This window comes from Pelobates fuscus, chromosome 1, assembly GCF_036172605.1.
Source record: "Pelobates fuscus isolate aPelFus1 chromosome 1, aPelFus1.pri, whole genome shotgun sequence".
NCBI classification, from domain to species: Eukaryota; Metazoa; Chordata; class Amphibia; order Anura; family Pelobatidae; genus Pelobates; species Pelobates fuscus.
In genome coordinates this window covers 108,110,396-108,136,880 of record NC_086317.1, presented here as the reverse complement: position 1 = coordinate 108,136,880, position 26,485 = coordinate 108,110,396, and positions in this window count along the sequence as shown.

Sequence of the window (26,485 nt, the reverse complement as noted above, 5' to 3'; positions counted from 1 at the left end):
TATCCAATTCAATCTTCCTCAATGCCGTTCACCGGCGGCGTGCGTTCCACACTGGAACGCAAAAGCATACTTCCTGTGACGTCCATCCGTCTGAATTGCGCATGCGTGGTCGTAGAAAGAGTTCTATGTGCTTGTGAAGAACCATCGCCTCAATGCGCATGCGTAAAGATCTAAGTCATAAAGAAAAATACACACCCGGCGAAATGTCGCCATAGAGATAGGTTAAAAAGGACAGACAACGGCGGAATTCCGCCGTGGAAATTAACTAATAAGGAGCTATAAAATAAAATTATTACAGAATAAAATGCATGAAATTCGACAAGCAGAAGGGCATAAATGTAACAAACATGCTGAATATAAATATCCATACCTAGTATGAATATCACAATGCCAGTCACTATATCTATATACATACCCAAATGTAATACTTCCAAAGCAACATAGTGCAATATACAAAATAAACCAATCAGTATAGATAACAACCATATTTTCAGAGTTACTCTATGTAATATACACATAATAATCTCAAAGCAACAATCTCAGTGCAATAAACATAGTAAACCAGCCAATGTTGGTAATGGCCATAGTCTCAGAGTGTTTTGATATTAACATAATAAACCTGTTAATGTAGATAATAAATACAAGGTTATAATCAAAAACCAGATGTCAATACATAAGAAAAAAGTGCAAAAATACATAAAATGAGAGAAAAAGGGGAAAATATTAAATAATAGATAAATAATATTTGCATCTAATTAAATCAGACCTAACAGGTCTATTTCAGCGTTAAGGCCATAATGTAATGTTTTAAGGGTGTAAATCCAAAACGCTTCCTGACGAATTAATTCTTGAAGTTTATCTCCTCCTCTACATCCTAATGTGATGTGTTCTATACCAAACGCTTGTAATTGTTCCCACTGGAAAAGAGGACAGGTACTGCAATGTTTTGACACGCTATGGTCCAATTTACTTTTTTTGATGTTATTAAAATGCTCCAAAAGTCTAATATGGAGTTTTCTGGTGGTGCGGCCTACATATTGGGCTCCACATCCACATTGAAGTAAATAAATGACAAAAGTGGTGGAACATTGAATATGTTTTTTAATTACATAAGTTTTCTTAGTTTGAGTACTCGTAAAACTTGTTATTTTCCTTTTTTGATATTTGCATGTGGAACAATAAAAGCCCTTTAAAGGTTGAAGAAAAGAACTACTGGAAGTGGATGCAGGATGTATAGGGAGAAGGCTAGGGGCCAATTTATTTTTAAGATTAGATGCTCGTTTATAGATAATATTGGGTCTGTTTGGAATGATCTCTCTAAGTACACTGTCTCTCTGTAAAATATACCAGTACTTGTTTAGAATTTTTTGAATCTTTTTGGCATGTGGGTTATACTGGGTTATAAAAGCAAGTTGAAAATCGTTCTTCTGAGCTTCTGAACCATGATCAAATCGCTTTTTATTTTTATTTTTATTTTCCAAAAATTGTGTTCTGTCAGTATCCAATATGTTTTGTATATCGGAATTGATTTGATCTTGATCATAACCTTTTTCCAAATATCGTACCTTGATTATCTGAGCCTGTTGTAAAAAGGTTGTGCTCATTCTGGGGGCGGTTTGGTCCTATGGCTACGCTACATAGATGATGTGCTACTGGTATGGGAGGGTTCTGTTGAAAGTCTAGAAGTATTTTTTGAATCTGTTAACTCCAATAATTATAATCTTAAATTTACTTATAATATCAGTCCAGCCTCACTGGATTTCTTGGATCTTTCCATCTATATAGAAAAAAACCAACTCAAAACTAAAACATTCTTTAAACCAACAGATTGTAATACTGCTATAGATCTGTCTAGTGCTCACCACCTTCCCTGGCTTTCAAATATACCAAGAAGCCAATTAATTCGTCTCAGACTTTATATTACTGCATATTACTTTACTGACAAGATTGAACAGCTAAGGAAACAATTCTCCCCTCCTTGCCGTTCTCTTTCTCAACCACACATAAATCATGCTTTCCCTACCCTTCAGACTTTATCCCCAGCTACTGAACAAGAGGTGGCTGCACTTCTCCGTTCCTCTCGCCCCACCACTTGCCCACTTGATCCTGTCCCATCTCACCTTATCAGATCTCTCTCCCCTTGTCTTGTGCCTATCCTAACACACATCTTTAACTGCTCTCTCTCTTCTGGCACTGTTCCTGCTGACCTTAAACATGCCACTGTAATACCTATCCTGAAAAAAACATCTCTTGACCCGTCCTCCCCCTCTAACTATCGTCCCATATCCCTGCTCCCTTACTCATCAAAGCTTTTGGAAAGACTTGTCTTTACCCGTGTGTCTCACTTCCTTAATTCCAACTCTCTCCTTGACCCTCTTCAGTCTGGCTTCCGCCCTCTCCACTCTACTGAGACCGCTCTTATCAAAGTGACTAATGACCTAATCTCTGCTAAATCCAAAGGTCACTACTCCATATTAATTCTCCTTGACCTCTCTGCTGCCTTTGACACAGTTGATCATGCTCTCCTCCTTCAAACTCTTCAATCACTCGGTCTCTGTGACTCTGTCCTCTCTTGGTTTTCCTCCTATCTCTCCCAACGCTCATTTAGTGTCTCCTTTTCCAAGGATACCTCCTCCCCTCGCCCTGTCTCGGTTGGAGTTCCCCAAGGCTCTGTCCTTGGTCCCCTTCTATTTTCTCTTTATACTGCCTCTCTTGGAAAACTTATTGCCTCTTTTGGATTCAACTACCACCTGTACGCTGATGACACTCAGATATACCTCTCCTCACCGGACCTCTCCCCGGCCGTCCTGCAACGTGTCACTGCTTGCCTCTCTTCCATCTCTGACTGGATGTCGTCACGCTTTCTCAAACTTAACCTCTCTAAAACTGAACTCCTTGTCTTTCCTCCTCCTAATACTGATCCTCCTCTCTCACTCTCCCTTCAAGTCAGTGATATCCACATAAGTCCATCCCTACAAGCGCGCTGTCTTGGCGTCATACTTGACTCTGGTCTCACCTTTGAGTCTCACATCCAGTTTGTTGCCAAGTCCTGTAGGTTCCAACTCAAAAACATAGCCCGCATCCGCCCCTTTCTTACGCAAGATGCTACCAAGGAGCTTGTTCATGCTCTAGTAATTTCCCGCATGGATTACTGTAACTCTCTCCTGATTGGGCTCCCCAAAAGCCGTACTGCCTCGCTACAGTCTGTAATGAATGCTGCAGCTAGACTGATTTTCCTATCCTGTCGGTCCTCTCACACCTCGCCCCTCTGCCAGTCCTTACATTGGCTCCCTGTATCCTATCGGAGTCAATTCAAAGTGCTAACCCATACATTTAAAGCACTGAACAATTCCAGCCCCTCTTATATCTCTTCACTGATCCAGAGGTATGCCCCTCCTCGTACCCTCCGCTCTGCCCGCGACCACCTCCTGACCGCTGCTCGCACCCGTACGGCCAACTCGCGCTTGCAGGACCTCTCACGGGCGGCTCCTCTCCTTTGGAATAACTTGCCTACTGCCATCAGACTCTCCCCTAGTCTTCAATCATTTAAGAAGGGCCTTAAAACCCATCTCTTCAGGAAAGCGTATGGCCTCCCAGAGTAATCTCTCCCTTACATACCTGTCTCTTGCTCTCTCCTATGGGATAGTGCTTTGCTCTCTTCTCCAGCTCTGCTTCACTCCTACCTGATATTTCCTATCCTAATGTTTCTAATACCCCACCTCCTATAGACTGTAAGCTCATTTGAGCAGGGTTCTCTTCAACCTATTGTTCCTGTAAGTTTTCTTGTAATTGTCTTATTTATTGTTACATCCCCCCTCTCAAAATCTTGTAAAGCGCTACGGAATCTGTTGGCGCTATATAAATGGCGATAATAATAATAATAATAATAATAGACGAAATTGCTCAGACGATACAACCTTTTTACAACAGGCTCAGATAATCAAGGTACGATATTTGGAAAAAGGTTATGATCAAGATCAAATCAATTCCGATATACAAAACATATTGGATACTGACAGAACACAATTTTTGGAAAATAAAAATAAAAAGCGATTTGATAATGGTTCAGAAGCTCAGAAGAACGATTTTTTTTTCAACTTGCTTTTATAACCCAGTAAAACCCACATGCCAAAAAGATTCAAAAAATTCTAAACAAGGACTGGTATATTTTACAGAGAGACAGTGTACTTAGAGAGATCATTCCAAACAGACCCAAGATTATCTATAAACGAGCATCTAATCTTAAAAATAAATTGGCCCCTAGCCTTCTCCCTATACATCCTGCATCCACTTCCAGTAGTTCTTTTCTTCAACCTTTAAAGGGCTTTTATTGTTGTGGTCATTGTTCCACATGCAAATATCAAAAAAGGAAAATAACAAGTTTTACGAATACTCAAACTAAGAAAACTTATGTAATTAAAAAACATATTCAATGTTCCACCACTTTTGTCATTTATTTACTTCAATGTGGATGTGGAGCCCAATATGTAGGCCGCGCCACCAGAAAACTCCATATTAGACTTTTGGAGCATTTTAATAACATCAAAAAAAGTAAATTGGACCATAGCGTGTCAAAACATTGCAGTACCTGTCCTCTTTTCCAGTGGGAACAATTACAAGCGTTTGGTATAGAACACATCACATTAGGATGTAGAGGAGGAGATAAACTTCAAGAATTAATTCGTCAGGAAGCGTTTTGGATTTACACCCTTAAAACATTACATTATGGCCTTAACGCTGAAATAGACCTGTTAGGTCTGATTTAAGTAGATGCAAATATTATTTATCTATTATTTAATATGTTCCCCTTTTTCTCTCATTTTATGTATTTTTGCACTTTTTTCTTATGTATTGACATCTGGTTTTTGATAATAACCTTGTATTTATTATCTACATTAACAGGTTTATTATGTTAATATCCATACACTCTGAGACTATGGCCATTACCAACATTGGCTGGTTTACTATGTTTATTGCACTATGTTGCTTTGAGATTATTATGTGTATATTACATAGAGTAACTCTGAAAATATGGTTGTTATCTATACTGACTGGTTTATTTTGTATATTGCACTATGTTGCTTTGGAAGTATTACATTTGGGTATGTATATAGATATAGTGACTGGCATTGTGATATTCATACTAGGTATTGATATTTATATTCAGCATGTTTGTTACATTTATGCCCTTCTGCTTGTCGAATTTCATGCATTTTATTCTGTAATAATTGTATTTTATAGTTCCTTATTAGTTAATTTCCACGGCGGAATTCCGCCGTTGTCTGTCCTTTTTAACCTATCTCTATGGCGACATTTCGCCGGGTGTGTATTTTTCTTTATGACTTAGATCTTTACGCATGCGCATTGAGGCGCTGGTTCTTCACAAGCACATAGAACTCTTTCTACGACCACGCATGCGCAATTCAGACGGATGGACGTCACAGGAAGTATGCTTTTGCGTTCCAGTGTGGAACGCACGCCGCCGGTGAACGGCATTGAGGAAGATTGAATTGGATATAAAAGCTCTTTCACACTCGAATCGATATATATCCCTGAAGAAGTCCTTTACTTACCACGGACGAAACGCGTTGGATATTGAACTTTTCGGACTGTTTCTTGCTTTTATTTGTTTTATTATCATTTATTGTTCCTGTACTCTGCTGCTCCTATTGGATCTGTGTCCGGTATTGCTACTCTGCCTTCCAGTTCCACTGAGAGTGGAGACATGCTTACCCCTACTTTATGTTTGTAAGTGTAACCATTAAATTCCCTTTTGATATTTTTATACATACTTCACCATGTATGGCTCTTTTTTCCCATTTCTTTGAAGACACTTTTATATTTGGATCTACTATCAAGTCCAATACTACATATACCCCAGGGGGGTGAGAGGCCTGATTTACACTTCTGTTTGTGAGTGCATTACTTACTCCATATCTTATTAATATATCTTTACTGTGTTATGCTATGATATACACTTTTTATCATTTCAGATTTTATTATATTCTTATATAGAATATTCCAATTTTGGATATATTCCTCAGGTTGTATTTCAATTCTATGTGAAGGTGGTTTCCACTTTGTTGCTACTTGTTTTTTACTTTTGGTGATAGTGAGGTTCACCTGGAACCATTTTCAATTTAGCAGATCTATTGCTTGTGGTTAGTGGGTATACTACTGTTTTGTCATTATTAGGTGTTACCCTCACATAATTGATCTCCAGCTTACTACACCATTCCGAACTGGCCATCTTCTCTACGTATGGATCACTCCATCCAAGGGATATAGCCATTCCTGCCAATACTATTTAACATTAAAGTTATAAATAAATATAAATTAAAAAAAAACAAAAAAACACAACCCCGCTACAGCAGTGCCGAAGCCGGGACAGTGTTATCTCTTACAAATACTCTAGGGACCCTCTTCAAGGTGTCTAACATTAACTTGACCCCTCTCTAAACGTACAGCAGATGCCTCAGCTTATGTTACCTAGTCTTTTCTTGTTTTCCAGCTTCTCGGGCATTGTATAGACTCCCACTATCACGACAGTTAGTACCCTGTTAAATCTGACAGCCTCACTCCCGGGCACCTCCACCTATGGCCTTTCAGTCACTGATCATGGGGCCTGATTTCCCTCCCCCACCCCCATTCATCCCAGGTGACATAAGACATTGGGTGATAAAAGAGAGAATACTTACACCTGAAAGTCCTGACCTATCAAATCCACTGTTCTGTATTCACTAGTTGAAGCTGAGTGATACCAACTAAACTAATTCTCAAGGAGGTTATCCTTACTGTTATTCTGTTCCTAGTTAGCTTTAGCTCTTTACACACTTATTCATCCTCCACCCGCACATTTTGGTTAACACAATCGTACCACAGATGTACACATCATAGATACATTTGTTTATGACTAAAGGAGCTCAGCGTTTGAATAGCCGCCATCTAGACCACACAGGAGACACAGGGGAGATAATCAAACTGGCATATGCCCAAAAACGCGATAGGGAAGCCCATATCGCAAGTTTGGTAGACGACTTTGTCGTTAGAAATGCAACGCATTGCGGACAAATCCCTGAGCCTATATAAGACAATGACGGCCGAGAGGTCAGACACTACTACACCTCCAATCTATGCGCAAGTTGTGAATGACTAAACACATGTACTATACACAAGGAGGCAAGTGCGGGCGATTGCTTGCACAATCTCTTCAGCAGAGCAGACTATCCATCTTTATTCCCTCTATTAAATTGCAGAACGGTACAGACTCACTTGATGGCTGACATCCTTACGGCCTTTCAAGACTTTTATACACAACTATATAATCTACGTGACAGCGCACCCCGACCCAGGATTTCCTAGAAAATAGGATTACATTTACCATCATCAGCTACTCCCTAGATGCCCCTATAGCTAATTGAGAAGTACAACAGATGATAAAACACTTACCCTTGGGTAAAAGTCCAGGCCCAGATGGTTTCATAGGCAAATATTACAGAGTACAATGGGGGTGGAATATATCAGTGCTTGCATTTTTGGCTGCTAGAACTCCCCAGAAACCTGAGCCTCTTATTTTCTGGCAATACAGTAGGTATGGAAAGTAGTGTCAGGAAGCAGCACCTATGGTGGTCTTTTCAAGCTCAGGGCAAAAAAAGGGAGAGGATACAAATATAGTGTAGTATATTTGACTGTTCGTAATAGTAAATAAAGGAAAAATTGCACTAACAATTTTCTGGAGCTTATATTCAGCTCCAGATATATGCGCCTGGACAATACAATTTAGCTCAAATCAGAGTAGTTCACGATCCTAAGCTGGGAATAGTTAACACTTTGTCCTTTCTACCCTAAGAAAGTAACAAAGTGAAACATTATTAGTTAGCCACTAGAAGGTTACAGTGGCTAACCCTTCTCATCCAGGCGGTGAATGCATATACTTGATTGACAATGCTCCATTGCGATCTATGTAAGACAATTCTTCATATGGTCCATTGAATATATATGCTCCATTGTCTTTGCAAGACAGTTACTCAAAATGTATTATTGTTTGACTTATGTTTCAAATCTTTCTATATCATTTGCAAAAAGTGAATAAAAACCTTTAAAAAAAAAAAATAGCCCAGCGACACAAATAATTAACACTAAGATATGAATGACTCCAACTCCCAAAGTGAAATTCAAATCTTACTGTAAATGGCTCTCATGGGTTAATTAGTACATCATTGAGGGAACATTTTATAGTGTTGCTTCATTTTTGTTGTCAAGAACATTTAGAAAATATACTTCACTTCTATAATACAGCATCTAATTTGATTTACAGTTATGTTAGTGCATTCATTTAAAAATATTTAATTTGTGTGGTTTTTGTTTGTTTGTTTTTTCTTTGTTTGCTTTATTTTTTATGCTGGTGTTTTCATATTTTACTTGTAACTTATTTGGTATTCAGGCAGAACAATTTTAATTGCAAATTGCAATGCTGTTAGAAGAAACATTGCTTTTGATATTTTTCCATAGCTAAAAATGATTTTGAGCCTGGAAGGTTTCTTTTAGTATGTGCCTCAATTTTAAATTACAAAACGAGTATACATTATTTTTTATCTCACAAAAATGTATTATGTATGTCCTTTATGATGTTTAATGAAGATGCATAACAGCAAAAGAAAGTATACAATCATGAAAATGTGAAAGTCAATTGAAAATGCTCGATTGATATATACACACACACAACAATGTTCATGGACATCAGTTTATGAGAAACTGCAATAACTACATTGCAGGGTTAAGCCTGCCTCGAGTGGTTGTCAATCAGACAGCCACTAGAGGAACTTCATGGTGACTAGGCAACTTTTGGTCACCTAGCTGATGCTGGATGTCCAGCATCAGTAAAATCCTCATAGGAAAACATTGCAGCGCATTAGCGCCCTCCCCATTGCATGATGTCAAAGGGGGCGGAGCTCTGACCCAATGCTGAGGGAGATTGGCACTGGTATCGGGTAAGTACAGTAAGGGTTTATTAACCTTTACACTGCCAGTGTAAAGAGTTGATAAGGGTCCCAAGGGAGGGGGGCCAGAGGGAAGTATAGTGCTAGGAACTGTAAAGGGTTTTGTATTCCTAGCACTATAGTATCCCTTTAACGGAGTTCTAGAACAGTGACCTATAAGACCTATATTGGTACAATGGAGTTTCAACATCGAGATCCACAGTCGTACAAAACTGGGGCTATCGGTAATACTTTAATGAATGGTGCTTTCCATCACAGATGACTGTTGACACTTATGGAGACAATGAGGTACCTACTGCACTGCCACATTGCTTGGAATTGGTACCCTTATGGAAAAAACAATAATTTAAGAACTAGAATTTGTAAGTGGCTTTTCAATCTATACCATTTGGTATTTTACCATTTCAACCCATCAATAGCTTACCCAATTACCATTAGAATTCTGTTTACAAGATCACTCTGGCAGCCAACCACTCTTTGGCTGGCTCCTGGGGAAAATATACTGTACCATCTCTCATAGCGATAAAGTCATAGCTAAAATGATGGATGAGTTGACAGCTTTGGTGTGTAATTCTATCTCTACATTTATAAAACATGGGATCTCTGGACATACTTAAATGGAGAATTATCTTCACTGTCTAATTAACTTCAATATCTTTAATATATGTCCCATGGAGCTTCCTTCATTTCCTTTCTACTTTTTACTTTTTCCTTACACTAGAATTGTGTTTATGACTTTTTAAGGTAGGTTACTTTTTTGTAATGATAACTGAAAAACAAACTGTGTCAGAGTACCAGGGATTATACTTGACTTGCTTACCAACTCATACCAATAAGGTTGTATGTCACTGCTGGCATATATTGACTTGTATACACTACCTAGGAGTGAGAGTTTAAAAGTCCAAAGTCTGTCCCTTTCTCTGTTATGATTGGTGCTGCACACAGCCATACGCAGTTAATAACCAATCATCACACAGATAACTCATTGGACTTGCAAGTGCTTACTTTTTACATTAAACCATTCATGTCAGCACTCATGGCATGCTGAGAGTCAGGATCAGGGACAGACTGAACACTTGGGCACTTCGGTCATGGACCAAGAGCCCATGGCAGTCAAGGGACTGGTTGCAGAAGAAGTTATGGGCCTTTTGGGGAGATCAGCAGATCTCTGAAATTATCCCTGCATCAGCAGAATTAACGCCTGTTCTGGTGGTTTGGTGGTATGGAGCCTGCATGCCATACTTAACCCCAGGGAAAGTCCACTCCAGCTCTCTCAACAGTACAGAGGCTGGGTGGATTTACATTAAAATAATTTTAAAAAAATTAGTGTCCGTCAATGTGCCCGCCAGGGCATGTGTGTCAGTAAGTGTGTGTCTGTCTGTCAGTGAGTGTGCCTGTTTAGGTGACTTGCCCCCTCTGATGGCAATGGAAAGGTGATTGTATCACCTTTTTTTCCCACACTGTGTCGGTCTTGTCAAATTGTAAGTATAGTGGTACATTTTTCAAAATTAGTCATTTGGTTTTCAATTTATTGTAAAGCACTCTTTACTGGATAAACCATGTGTATTTGTGTATGTATTGGACTTCCTGGAGGCCCAGAGCCTAAGTTTGCAGGGAGCCCAGATTGCTGTCAGTCTGTCGTTGGTCAGAATGTGTAATTCATGGTTCTTGGACTAACAGGTCTTTTAGGCAAAGCTCTGTTTTTTGACACATTAGTTAAACAAAAGATTTGGGCACTATAACCAATTTAATAACCCAGTTAATTGTTATTTTTTTTTTAAATCACTGGTTCATTGATTAATCTGAATCACCAAATTGCAACATATGTTTGAAGTATAAGAAATATTAATCAATGTGATGTTTTTAACTTGATTTTAAGGTTCTTATAGTATTTTAGAAAAGAAAAGGGTTGCGAAGGTAATTGGATATTAGGAAATATTTGCAACACCATTTACATAGTCAGAACCTCAAATGTAATCTATTTATCTATTTAAATAATTGTGTAATATTTCTAAGGGTTTAGAGGTTACGTTTAAATGTATTGCAGGCTGCCAGGGCCTGTGTGAGAGTATTTTGCACCATCGTGAAGACAAACTACTTGCAGCCCCTACACAAAACAAATATTGCAAACATTGTTTGTCTCTTACTTGCCCAAGCCTATATCTGTGCCTCTTTTTCCCCTTACCAAGCCCCCCCCATTTTTCCCCTTATTCCCCAGCACCATTGTGTGTCTCGTATTCCCCCCACCTCTTGCATGTCTCTTTTTACTCCTATCCAATAATAGATTATCTTCTCCCCACTTCCTTTTGTCTACCAACCTTTAAATTTAAAAATGTAAGCAATATAAATATTACTCACGTTGTTGCTAGCACAAGGACTCCTCTTCAGCAGCCTACAGTTACTCCTTTGAAGAAATCAGCAGCCATGCTGATGTCTTTGCAGTTTCCTCCAATCATAGAGAAGCAATGGACTGGAAGTATGCATGTGCACCCAAACACAAAGATCCTCAATCAAATGTTGCTATCAACAATTATTTGGTCTGGAGGAGGAAGTACCTCTATTGGCTGTAAGGAGGAGAGTCAGTAGCGGTAGAATTAACCCATTGCAGGGTTAAAACTGAAGGCCAACTTAAACCAGACCACTTTGAATGGACACTATAGTCACCTGAACAACTTCAGCTTAATGAATTTGTTCATGCGAGAACTATAGCTCCCTGCAGCCTTTCTCATTTAAACACTGTATTTTCTGAGAAAATGCCACCAAAAGGACTTCAGAGTTGATGAATGCATAATTCACATTCATCTTCACGTTTGACGTCTTCAAACGTGCTATCAGCATACAGGAGATAAGAGGATTTGTGAATGCGCCTACTATGTCCTGTAGTAACCCCGGAGCCTGTCAGCTCAGAGCCGACAGTGTGGGAGATAAGATCTCCTGCACATAGTGTCGGCTCGAGCTAACAGGCTGAAGGCAGAAGGCTGAAGGCAGAAGGCAGGAGGTTGCAGAGATCTCCTGACTTCAAACAGTAAGTATACTTATTTTAAAAAGTGAGAGTGTGTGAGTGAGAGAGTGTGTGAGTGAGAGAGTGTGTGAGTGAGAGAGTGTGTGAGTGAGAGAGTGTGTTAGTGAGAGAGTGTGTGAGTGAGTGAGTGAGTGTGTGTGAGTAAGAGAGCGTGTGTGAGAGAGACAGTGAGTGTGAGCAGGGCCAGATTAACAGCCCAGTGGGCCTGGTGCTGACAATTATGATGGGCCTAATTATAGAATCTTATCGACCAAAAACACTAAAACACGTGTATCTGATGGAGATGGTGCTGGAGAGAAAGAAAGCAGCAGCTATAAGAAAACCAATACCTTATGCTAATCTCCCTCTAATTTATGTTTTCATCTTTCAAGTAAATCCATAACCCCTAACAGCAGTGTCCAGTCAAGCAGGAAGTCAATGGGCACGGTAAAAGAGTCTGCCACTGACACAAAACACGTAACCTGCCAAAAGGGGCGAACATGCCCAAAAAGAGGACATGTCTGCCCAAAGTATTAGAAGGCCAGCCTGGCATGAATGCATGTGAGGCTGCCTGCCAATCATGCAGCTGGCCGACTAAGGGCATACTAGGCAGACAGCACCCTGAGCTTGGCATAAATGCGTCTAATGATGCGCTCACTCAATGCTTTCTAAGGACTGTCCCCTAGCACTCGCTGGTCCACTTGTCTCGTTACCGTCCTACTAGCAGGCAGAAGCTCCTGGTATATAGTATGAGACAGAGAAAAGCTGTATGTAGTGATTGTAGAAGAAAGAGAACATGCCACAGTGTTAGAGAGACCAAAGTCAGCATTACCTTAACTATATTCATTGTCAGCCAGTCCACACAAGTTTTGTTCCCATACATCCCTCTTAAAGGACCACTCTAGTGCCAGGAAAGCATACTCGTTTTCCTGGCACTAGAGTGCCCTGAGGGTGCCCCCACCCTCAGGGACCCCCTCCCGTCCGGCTCTGGAAAGGGGAAAGGGGTTAAATCTTACCTTTTTCCAGCGCTGGGCGGAGAGCTCTCCTCCTGCTCTCCTCCTCCGATCCGCCTCTTCTCCTCCCCGTCGGCTGAATGCGCACGCGCGGCAAGAGCTGCGCGCGCATTCAGCCGGTCACATAGGAAAGCATTCATAATGCTTTCCTATGGACGCTTGCGTGCTCTCACTGTGATTTTCACAGTGAGAATCACGCAAGCGCCTCTAGCGGCTGTCAGTGAGACAGCCACTAGAGGAAAAAGGGGAAGGCTTAACTAATTGATAAACATAGCAGTTTCTCTGAAACTGCTATGTTTATAAAACAATTAGTTAACCCTAGCTGGACCTGGCACCCAGACCACTTCATTAAGCTGAAGTGGTCTGGGTGCCTAGAGTGGTCCTTTAAGTTTCCATACTTAAGCAAGAGTAAGTGAAAAGTAGTTAGGGTTGCCACCTTTCTTTGAAAAACATACCAGCCTTACTAATTTGCATAATTAATTATGTATGGGTGACATCACATGATGTAAATCACAAGGAGTGAAATAAGAGAAAATGCTGTAAAATCACCAAAAAATTACTTACAGTTTGATTCTGCTGAATAGATGGATTGCTTCCAGAGTTGTCATGTCTACCAGTGCCCCGATGTCTCCCAGTGCCCTCATGACTCAGTGCCCCATGTGTCGATTACTCCAGGTCTCAGTGTTCCTATGTATCAGTGTCTCAGTGCCCCATGTCTCCCAGTGTTCCCTAGTCTCACAGTGTCCCCTAGTGTCGTGTCCCCAGGTCTCCCAGTGACCTTATGTATCGCAGTGTCTCTATGTATCCCAGTGTCATAATGCCCCATGTCTCCCTGTGTCTTCCAGTATTCCCATGTGTCTATGTCCCCATGTCTCCCAGGGTCCCCATGTCACTAGGACACTAGGAACATGGGGAGACCTGGGGACACGGCTAGGGACACGGAGACACCAGAGACACTGGCTGGGACACATGGGGACACTGGGAAAATAGGGGACACTTGAAGACATGGGGACACTTGAAGACATGGGGACACAGACACCAGGGACACAGACACTAGAGACACTGGCTGGGGGACACTGAGACATGGGGGCACTGGGAGACATGGGACACTGAGACACCAGGGCCACAGACACTAGGGACACTAGCTTTGAGACATGGGGACATGGGGACATTGAGACACTTGGGGCACTGGGAGACATGGACGCACCAGGAGACATGGGGACAGTGAGACACTGAGAGACTAGGGGGCACTGGGAGACTAGGGGGCACAGGGCCACATACACTAGGGACACTAGCTTGGAGACATGGGGACATGGGGACATTGAGACACTTGGGGCACTGGTAGACAGGGAGGCACTAGGAGACATGGGGACAGTGAGACACTGAGAGACTTGGGGGCACTGGGAGACTAGGGGGCACTGGGAGATGAAGGGGCACTGAGACATCAGGGACACTGGCTGGGAGACATGGGGACACTGAAAGAAATGGGGACACTGTGTCCCCATGTGTTTCTGTGTCCCCAAGTGTCTGTGTCAAAATGTCTCCCAATGTCCCTTAGTGTCTGTGTCCCCATGTCTCCCAGTGTCTGTCATAATGTCTCCCAATGTCCCTTAGTGTCTTAGTGACCCCAATTCCTCACTTCCCTGAGCTGTAGGCTGTCTCTGCAGGGCAGGAGTTGCTGTCTGGACTCTCTGTAGCTGCTCCCCTGCAGATCAGTGAGTAGAGATAGGCAGGGAGGGATATGCTGGAACGTCCTATCCCTGCCTCTCTCCACACACTTTGACCCTTACTGGCCAGTGCTGGTATTGCATAGTAATCTCTGTTTAGACTGAGAAACATACCAGCATTTGTATTGCCAGTGACTGCAATATTGGCACTAGCCAGGCAGCCTCAAATACTGGCTGTGCCGTTAAAATAAAAGCCAGGTGGAATACCTAAGAGTAGTGTGTAAATAATAAAATAAAATAAAAAATAGTTGTTTTTTAAATCAATGGGCCTATTCGATGGGTCTGGGCCTGGAGCCGCAGCTCCATCAGCCCCTATGTTAATCTGGCCCTGAGTGTGAGAGAGACAGCGTAAGAGACAGTGTGAGAGACAGTGAGTATGTGTTAGACAGTGAGTGAGAGAGACAGTGAGAGAGGGACAGTGAGTGAGATAGAGTGTGAGTGAGTGTGAGAGAGAGACAGTGTGAGAGACAGTGTGAGAGAGAGTGTGAGTGTGAAAGACAGTGTGAGAGACAGCGAGTGTGTGAGTGTGTGAGAGAGTACGTGTCAGTGTGAGTTAGACAGTGTGAGTGAGGCAGTGTGAGTGAGAAAGTGAGTGTAAGTGAGACAATGAGTGTGAATGAGACAGAGAGTGTGAGTGAGAGAGACAGTGTGAGAGACAGTGAGTGTGAAAGAGTGTGAGACAGTGAGTATAGCTTGTATACTAAGTTTGGGCTGGAGGGTTGCCGAAGGAGGGGGGCGTGCATAGGCAGCGAGCTGAGCTCTCAGTCAGCTCTGCTCATGAACCCGCATACCACACACATGCGCGGTAGAGTGCTGAGTTCATTCATAGGGTGGCATTTAGTGCCGCTCTATGAAGAACGCGATTGGTGCAGCGCAAAGCTGCGCATGCGCTCCAGATCGGTATGACGCTTCTCTAAGAGAACCGTCTGAGCCCTGCTACTTCGTCATTTTGACGAAAAAGGGGGCGCGGCCTGAAGGGGATCTCGGAGCTGGAACGGAGGTAAGTTTTAATGATAAAAATGACTTAGATTTTTTTTTTTTTGAGAAGTTCACATAAAGGCAAGAAAGAAGGCTGGGGGACCTGTCTTTCTTGCTTTTATATTTTGACTATAGTGATCCTTTAATGAGATTCAGTGGTCCTCTAAACAAGCTCCTTCCTCTAAATATGATCTGGTTATGTGCATACATTTGCATTAAACGTTTGCATCATCAATATTATAAAGGTCATTTTAGACATTGCCTTTGACACCACTCTTTATATATGTGGACACTTGCACATTATGCCACAATCAATTTCTTTTTTGCTGCATAAGCAATGCATTCATTATTTTTGCATTTTAAAAGCTACTTCTTTATATATATATATATATATATATATATATATATATATATATATATATATATATATATATATATATATATATATATATATATATATATATATAAATGTAAATGTATATATATATATATATGTATAATATATATATATATATATATAATGTCAGGAATGTTAAAAAATCCTCACATCTCTTAGATCACTTTGATTTACGTATTTAATGTATTAAATGTAATGTATGTACGTATTTAATTATGTTCTTGTATTGTGTTTTACGTCACATTGGATAAATTAATAGAGCTCAATGCAGATTATTTCTACATGCATTTAAAATAATCTGATAATTTTGTTATGCTGCAGTTCTTTAACGACATGATGAACAACTACCAAAAGGTCAAAAGTATAAGATGTTTGTGATTTTTATAGACAAATACAGAATATCTTCCATTAGTGTTTTTTGAAGCTATGTTTAATGTCAGCTAAACTACTGATCAAAAGGTAGACTTCATATTGAAGTGAAATTGTATATTACCCATAATCCATTGCAATCTCTCTCATCCTAATAAATCAAGGAAAATGGACTTGGTATTACTTGATAATTAAGCCGCAATGCCCCAAGAATGTAAAACATTACAGCATAGATTTGGGAAGCTTTTAGTACAAGTTTACTTGTGTCCACTCAAGTTTTTTAAAATGGAAACAAACCAATTTTTGGAAAATAACACATATTTAAAAGTGGAATCTGGCATTTTTAGAAGTTGTTTCTCTAAAAAATTGCAAGCAGCAGGTGTTAAAAACAATCATATATTTTCTAGGTACTTTTTGATCTATTTGTTTTTTGTAATCCATGTATGCTTTTATTAAAAAAAATAATCAATGTTTTTCTCGTGGGACTTGTTTAATGTATAAATTATATTTGTCTAAGAACTGGGTTACATTGTTTTAACACTTTTTGATGATTTAGTTATAATATTGAAACAAAATTTATCATAGGAACCACACTCACTCCCAGCGGTCACCGGTGCTCCGGAACAGGACCAGCAATCCCAATGCATTAAGGCAGCAAGAAAGATTCCCAGGCACTCAAAGTGTGAAAGCCGCAGGCAGATTTATTGAACCAAAAAAGACAGCAATGTTTCGACCTACTAAGAGGTATTTTTCAAGCTAACACCACAAGGCAAACATAAACGTATAGATAGCAAACAATGCTAAGAAAAAGGTCAAACAATAAGTCACTTAAGTCATTAACAAGGATCAATAATTAGTACAAAATACACAGATCATATAAAATGTAAATATATAAGTACAATATACATAATCAGACATATATATATATACCCTATATACTTGAGTATAAGTCAAGTTTTTCAGCACATTTTTTTGTGCTGAAAAACCCCAACTTGACTTATACTCGAGTCAATGTCTGTATTATGGCAATTTACATTGCCATACTACAGACAGGGGGCTGTGGGGGCTGCAGAGAGTGTTTACTTACCTCTCCTGCAGCTCCTGTCAGCTCCCTTCTCCTCCGCGCCGGTCCGGTCAGCACCTCTGTCAGCTCCCAGTGTAAGTCTTGCGAGAGCCGCAGGCAGGGCCGTTTGAAGGAATTTGGGGGCCCAAGCAAAACGGACATGGAGGCCCCCACATGCACGCTCAAGGTCTGGGCCCCCCGGCGCCTGCACCCGGGTCCTCCCCCCCCCCCGAGTCCGCCCACAGGGATGCAGTGTCTGCAGGGCCGGTGCAAGGATTTTTGCCGCCCTAGGCAAAAGTAAAGTTTGCCGCCCCCCATGTGACATCACAGTGCCCCACCCATATGATCTGCCATGTTAACTAACACAGTGCTGCAGTGCCGCCGTGTTTACAATAAAAGGCCTGCAGGGACAGGCTATAGACACCAGAACCACTACATTAAGCTGCAGTGGTTTTGGGGACTATAGTGTCCCTTTAATGTGAGGTAAATTAGAGATTAGTGCCACGAATAATATACTAGATTGCCTACTTACAACCAGATGAGGATGATGATGGGCTTCAGCTGCCGTCTGGCTCCACTGGTCTGGTGTAGAACAGGCTCTCTGGAGGCGGTTTGTAACTGTGGTCACAAAAATCAATGTTCTGGGAGAACGGGAAGCAGCTCCATTTTTTGAGGGCCATTTACACAGCTCAAGGGCTGGGTCCCAGGGTCCACCTTCATGTTCCACCAATGAGTTTGTTCACAGGGGTGTATGTGTGGGGGGGGGGGGGGATGTCCTGATGTGTGTAAGGAATGCATTGTGTGAATCTGTGTTTGTATGTGTAAGGACTGCAAGGTGAGTTTGTGTATGTATGGGATGCAGTGTGTGTGTCTGTAAGGCAGTGTTTCCCAACCCAGTCCTCAAGGCACACCTACCAGTCCAGGATTTAAGGATTACCCAGTTTTGTCTAAGGTGTTTTTAGAAAAAAAAGAAAAAACACCTTAGACACAACTGGGTCACCCCTAAATCCTGGACTAGTAGGTGTGCCTTGAGGACTGGGTTGGGAAACACTGCTGTAAGGGATGCACTGAGTGTGTGGAAGGGGTGCATTGTGTGTTGCTGTGTGTAAGGGATGCATTGCTTGTGTATGTGTGTCTGTGTGTAATGCATTGTGTGTTTTTATGTGTGCAAGGGGTGCATTGTGTGTGTGTGTGTGATGGATGTCAATCTCTCCCCCTACCCCGTCAATTTCCTTCTTCTCCCCCTCTCCAATTTCCTTCTTCTCCCCCTCCCTCTCATTGCCTTCTCCCCCTCCAAATTCCTTCTTCTCCCCCTCCCTCTCATTTCCTTCCTTCTCCCCCCTCCAATTTCCTTCTTCTCCCCCTCTCTCTCATTTCCTTCCTTCTCCCCCCCTCCAATTTCCTTCCTCCCCCCTCCAATTTCCTTCCTCTCCCCCCTCCAATTTCCTTCCTCCCTCCCCCCTCAAGTTTACTTCCTCCCTCCCCCCTCAAATTTCCTTCCTCTCCCCCTCCCTCAAATTTCCTTCCTCTCCCCCTCCCTCAAATTTCCTCCCTTCCTCTCCCCCCTCCCTCTCCCTCAAATGTCCTCCCTTCCTCTCCCCCCTCAAATTCCTACCTCTCCCTCCCCTCCCTCAAATTTCCTTCCTCTCCCCCCCTTCGAATTTCCTCCCTTCCTCTCCCCCCCAAAAATGTCCTCCCTCCCTCTCCCCCCCACTCCCTCAAATTTCCTCCCTCCCCCTCCACCCACTCAAATTTCCTCCCTCTCCCCCCCACCCACTCAAATGTCCTCCCTCGCCCCCCCACCCACTCAAATGTCCTCCCTTCGCCCCCCACCCACTCAAATTTCCTCTCTCTCCCCCACACCCACTCAATTTTCCTCCATCTCCCCCCCCACCCACTCAAATTTCCTCCCTCTCCCCCCCACCCACCCACTCAAATTTTCTCCCTCGCCCCCCCACCCACTCAAATTTTCTCCCTCCCCCACTCAAATTTTCTCCCTCCCCCACCCACTCAAATTTTCTCCCTCCCCCCACCCCCACCCACTCAAATTTTCTCACCCCACCCAAATTTTCTCCCTCCCCCCCACCCACCCACCCACCCACTCAAATTTTCTCCCTCCCCTCCCCCCACTCAAATTTTCTCCCTCCCCCCACTCAAATTTTCTCCCTCTCCCCCCTCCCCCTCCAATTTCCTCCCTCTCCCCCCTCCCCCCTCCAATTTCCTCCCTCCCTCTCCCCCACTCACTGAAATGTCCTCCCCCAACTGGCTGTCCCTGACACCCGGCGGGCGCGCGAGGGAGCACTCTCCCTGGCTGAGTGCATCCTCTTCAGCTCCCTCGCGCGCCGCGTACTGATGCCGGAGCCGGAAGATGATGTCATCTTCCGGCTCCGGCATCAGTACGGTGCGCGAGGGAGCTGAAGAGGAAGCACTCAGAGGAAAGTGCTCCCTCGCGCGCCCGCCGGGTGTCAGCAGGGCCAGCCTCTGGGGGGCCCTGAGGTGACCGGCTGCTGGGCCCCCCAGGAGAAGAGGCTGGCCCAGTGGGTACATACCGGGCCCCCTGCGACCCGGTATGTACCCACTGAATGTGGGGCCCGGACGACCTGAGCAGTCCGGGCCCCCCAGGACCGCATGCCCCTGCCGGCTCTGCTTGGGGCCCCGGGCCAGCTCGGGGCCCCAAGCAGTTGCTTGTTTTGCCTGTCGGGTAGCGACGGGCCTGGCCGCAGGGTCATAGTGCGGCTCTCGCGAGACTTACACTGGGACTTGCAGAGGGAGCTGACCGGACCGGCGAGGAGGAGGAGGGAGCTGACAGGAGCTGCAGGATAGGTAAGTGCTCTCTGCCAGCCCCCTCCACTGAACTGCCAATGCCACTGGACCACCAGGGAGTGAGAGCCCCCCTCGCTGCCATGTATCAAGCAGGGAGGGGGGACGAAAAAAAAAAAATAATAATAAAATAAAATAATATAAAAAATAATAATACAATTAAAAAAATAATTAAAAAAATAAATAATAAAAATGCCCACCCCCCCACCAAGGCTCTGCAACACATACACAAACACACACTGCATCACACACACTCACACTGCATCACACACACACACACACACACACTGCATTCATACACACACACTGCATTCATACACACACACTGCACCCATACACACACACACTGCACCCATACACACACACACTGCACTCATTCACACACACTGCATTCATACACACACTGCACTCATATGCACACTGCACTCATATACACACACTGCACTCATTCACACACACACTGCATTCATACACACACTGCATTCATACACACACACTGCATTCACACACACTGCATTCATTATATACACACACTGTAAATAAATATTCAATTAATTAATTTTTTTTAGGATCTAATTTTATTTAGAAATTTACCAGTAGCTGCTGCATTTCCCACCCTAGTCTTATACTCGAGTCAATAAGTTTTCCCAGTTTTGGGGGGTAAAATTAGGGGCCTCGGCTTATATTCGGGTCAGCTTATACTCGAGTATATACGGTATATATAGTCTCAACAATAACTTGCCCTATGTGCCAAGGAAGGGAGAGACAGAGCATAATAAAAATTAACGAAAAAATGAAATAATGTGCAGGAAAAAAAGCCTGTCCGAGTGTGTAAAAATCATTTCCGGGTATTTGGAACACAGGAGGGGCTACTGGAACACAAAACGGGAGACGCCCCTCATACGGAGCGGTGTGAGTGCCAAAACAGTAACAATTTCATATCCACATGGGTAACCCCTATTGTGACTGAGCATGGTTTTGAGTAATGGGTACATGTACCGTCATACTCACCACTTTATCTTGTAAGCGGCAGTCTGTTTGCACTCTGTTTCATGATAGTTGATTGACACTTCTATCACGACCTTTTAACTTTTTGTCTGAATAAAATTGTTATTTTAACATAAGCTCACCAGCTAATATGTTAAAATGTTTGGCTTAGTTGACTGTTAGAAGTTATATCAATCAGTTTCTCAAAATCTTCATCAGAAAAATTGTCTGGCTTGTCTTTTATGAATGGATTTAGAACCCACTCATTATTGTTTTCATTTAAGAATGGAAAATACTGATTAATAGATGTGATTAAATGGCGAAGATGATCTACAATTTCATTGAGAATTTCATCTTCAAATTCAATTCCTGATTCTTTAAGAAAATCCTTAAGTATTGGCAAAGAGTTCAAATTATTTTTATTATTAGAGTTCAAATTATTTTGCTCAACAGATGAGGTCCAAAACTGCAGCTTACAAGACAGTGACAATATTTTATCTCTTGCATTAAAAAATATTAGTGATAACTATATGTAATTTAATTTTGTGAATATGTCTGCAAGATATGCTATTTTGGATAACCGCAAAGTGTTTGTTAATCAATCAGATAATCCAAATTTATGATCCTGGAAATATGCAAACAACTCTTGATGCAAACAAAAATTGGCTGGCTTGTCTTTTATGAATGGATTTAGAACCCACTCATTATTGTTTTCATTTAAGAATGGAAAATACTGATTAATAGATGTGATTAAATGGCGAAGATGATCTACAATTTCATTGAGAATTTCATCTTCAAATTCAATTCCTGATTCTTTAAGAAAATCCTTAAGTATTGGCAAAGAGTTCAAATTATTTTGCTCAACAGATGAGGTCCAAAACTGCAGCTTACAAGACAGTGACAATATTTTATCTCTTGCATTAAAAATATTAGTAATAAATATATGTAATTTAATTTTGTGAATATGTCTGCAAGATATGCTATTTTGGATAACCGCAAAGTGTTTGTTAATCAGATAATCCAAATTTATGATCCTGGAAATATGCAAACAACTCTTGATGCAATTCAAATATTCTAGCAAGGACTTTACCTTGTGATAGCCAACAGACTTCTGAATGCAAAAGCAGAGCAGAATGGTGACTACCCATATCTTCACATACAATTTTAAATAGTCGTGACTGTAATGGTCGACTTTTTATAAAATTAATAATCTGGACCGATTCGTCTAGCACAGTTTTAAGTGAGATTGAAATTTTTTTTTAGCTACCAGTGCATGTCTGTTAAGAACACAGTGAGAACTGGTGCTGTTTTTTGCTACTTTTCTTATTCGTGTCACAGCACCTGCCACTTTCCCAACCATTTATTTGGCACCATCACCGCACACATCTACACATTTGTCCCAATTTATTCTGTGTGTGCTCATGAACTTCTGGATACAGTTGAAGATGTTCTCACCAGTGGTATGAGTTTTCAAAGTTTCACACAGAAGCAAGTCTTCTTCAATCTGTTTCTCAAAATGATATCTAACAACACCCAACAAAATTGAAAGTCCTGCAACATATGTGGACTTGTCTAATTGCAGTGAGTACCCATCACATTGATGCAGTGGAGAAATTAGTTCAGTATGGATGTCATCTGCGAGATCATGAATATGGCGCAAAACTGTGTTGTTGCAAAGTGGCACAGCTTAAATATTTTTTACTCAACTTATCACTTAAAATGTATGACACTATTTTTTTGCACATGGTTTTATTAGTGATTCCCCAATTGTGTGTGCTTCTCCTGCAAGTGCTATGCAGTAACTCACTCTGTAAGAAGCCTCTGTGGCTTTTAAATTAGCATTTTGAAATGTTTTGCTCATAAATTGTTTACTCTTCTGATACTCCTTTAGCTTTCACTTAAAAAAGTCAATGTCTTTATCTTTGTACTCTGCCTTGTACAAACATAATTTAGCAGGTGCTAAGGAACTGTTTGGCAATATTTTATTGCAAAGTACGCATTGTGCTTCAGGACAATCTTCATTTCTGGCACATGTGAATCCAAATGACAAGTAGCTCTCACTTTATTTTATTTTATTTTATTTGTTTGAGAAGAAGATTGGCTAGCATTGTGTGCTTTTCTTTTGACTTGCTTTTCACTTGTTTCTGCTATTTGATGATCAGTAGGTTTTCTTAGTTGTATCTTTTTTTCTCAGTTTCTATAAGTGCCAAACAGGTAGAGGTAGTAGTAATCTTTCTCTGAAGAGTTCCCTGCTTTAACCAGCTTTCCAAATTGATGGTTGTTTATTGGTAAAAAACAAAACAAAAAAAAAACTTTGAAAAAATACAGATCTCACAACCTGACTGAAAAGGATGCTGATTTTGATAATGCTCTTAGAAATAACTGAACTTAAGCAGGATTTCTGAGTTAGATTTGGAGCAAAAAGGTTTGAACACTTTGAAAAATAAGTCTTTCAATGCCCATGACAGAGCCTTTTAATGTCCCTGGCAGAGAATTTCAATGCCCCTGACAGAGCCTTTTAATGTCCCTTACAGACCCTTTTAATGTCCCTGGCAGAGAATCTCAATGCCCCTGACAGAGCCTTTTAATGTCCCTTACAGACCCTTTTAATGTCCCTGGCAGAGAATTTCAATGCCCCTGACAGAGCCTTTTAATGTCCCTTACAGACCCTTTTAATGTCCCTAACAGAGAATTTCAATGCCCCTGACAGAGAATTTCAATGCCCCTAACAGAGCCTTTTAATGCCCCTGACAGAGCCTTTAGTACCCCTCTGGGTATATTAGCATATCCCATGGACAAGCCTATTATAGGATAAGACATGATGTTGAGTTTTCTGTACAGTGTATTCCCCATGTTTAGAGAAAATTAATTTGGTAATATGCATGGTATTTTGGGTTTGGACTATCTATCAGAAGAGAATTAGTCCGGTAATACTAGTTACTTTCTCTCTAAAAATGGCATGTAAAATGTTTATAAAGTCTGTTATTCTGGGGTTGATTATGTTTTTTTTTTGTTTGTCCTTAGACAAGCTTCCTAATGTTTAGGAATCTAAAATACATATCTATGTTTTGTTTTATTTTAGAAGAATTTGGAAATGATTTTGCCATGTGAAATTCAGGAGACATTTAAGGCAATTTAGTGCTGGTTTCAACAGACATGTTCTAAGTGAGGAAATAGTGTTGAATATATTTTAGGTGGAGCTGGAATTTTCATACAATGGAATTGTTTATATTCTATAACTCCCGTCTGCAATATCAAGTTGTATTCCAAGAAATTCTGTTATGTTGATGAATAGTTATAATGCTCCTTGGAAACATCATTAATGTTTTGATTACAGAAAAAAAGTGGAAATTATATAAAATATTCTTGAATTTGACAAAAATGTTCAACACTGCATTAAACACTAGAGCAAAAAATGTAATCTTGTGATCTATAATTATATAATTTAGTACTATAAAAATAAAAATAATCTAACATCAATATAAACAAACATCTTCTGTAATCACATCAGTCACTACCTTTAAACGAAGAAGTTAAATTTCTTCTATTAGAAACAAAAATAAAAACCTGAAACCTTATTAACATGCCAAAAAATAGCTGGCTTTGTTATTAAAACAACCCAATTGCCAATTGTATTTTTATATCTAGTAGTTATAAAGAGATATCACTTTCAAAGAAATTAAGTACCATTTGGTAGTTTTCACAGTCCATTTCAGTTTCCTCAATGGTTTGATTACTTGGCAGATATTAAAATATCTATGCTTTACATATATATTTTTTGTGATATAAGATATTATTAGTTTTATGAGTACTATCATTATTTTAATAGTTGAAAACTAGTGAGACTTAGAAAAAATAAATACAAGTACTTTTAAAAAGCAAAGGGCTGGAAAAGTTATTTTTCAAATATTTTAATTGGTTTATGTTTAAAAAAAAATATGATTGTATGTACAGTTTTCTAGTGTTGGCTATATAGATTTCATACATAAAATAAATTTCACATATAGAATTTCTGAAACCCATGCTTTATTTGAAAGCATAGTTGCACTGGGACTATATATTTCAAAACACAGAATCAAACTATCAAGCATCAAAATCTGTTAAAACTACACCCCTTATATTTCTTTTTGCAGCAACACATATTTACATGAAAATAAAACACTGTGAAAATCTGTCCACTTGTGTTTAAGATTTGTGCTATAGAATAATGTCTAGGTGGATCTATTTTCATGTACACCACATCAACAGCATTTCTTGAGTTATGGGTCGGGGTGCCAACTCCCATCACCCTTAACCCTGAGCATGTAATTATTGCAGTTTTTATAAACTGCAATAATTACCTTACAGGGTTAAGTCCTCCTCTAGTGGCTGTCTACCCAGGGACTTCAGGGTTCATAGACGACTTTTGGTCATCTAAACAACGCTGGACGTCCTCACGCTATGCATGAGAACTTCCAACATCACCAAAACCCCCATAGGAAAGCATTAGACAATGCTTTTCTATGGGGAGTTCCTAATGCGAACGCGGCCATTGCCGTGCATTAGGTCTCCCCTGCCGGCGGCCAGCGGCAGGGGCAGAGCATTGGCGGAGCTGAGCCAGCTATTATTAACCCCTTCAGCACCGCGGGAGGGGGCCCTTGACAGAAGGGGAAGCTACAGTGCCAGAAAAACTAGTTTGTTTTCCTGGCACTACAGACTCCTTTTAATCTCCCTGTGTGCTTTTCTTTATTTGCACTCTTGATTATGATTGGCTGCCTCTAAACAAATTTGAAAACAAAATGCAATAATAACATCTTTAGAAGAAGTGAAGAGAGACAAAGAGATTAGTGCAAATATAGGGACCATTTCCAATTAGGATGTGCAGGGAGAAGCACCAACGATACAATAAACAAGTATATCTAAATAAGCGCTTTAAAAATGTGTAAAAATTAAGGAGATTTTATACATTTTACACATGCCCCATATTTCAGTATACATCTATCTTAAAAGAAATTATGTCAGAGGGATGTTGGTGATATTTGAATCAAAGGATTACCATTACTACAGTAAAGATAAAGTGGTATTTTTAATGGGTAAATGTTGCTCTGTGGGTGCTCAAGCACTTAATTTTGAAGTTATAGAAGTGCACTCA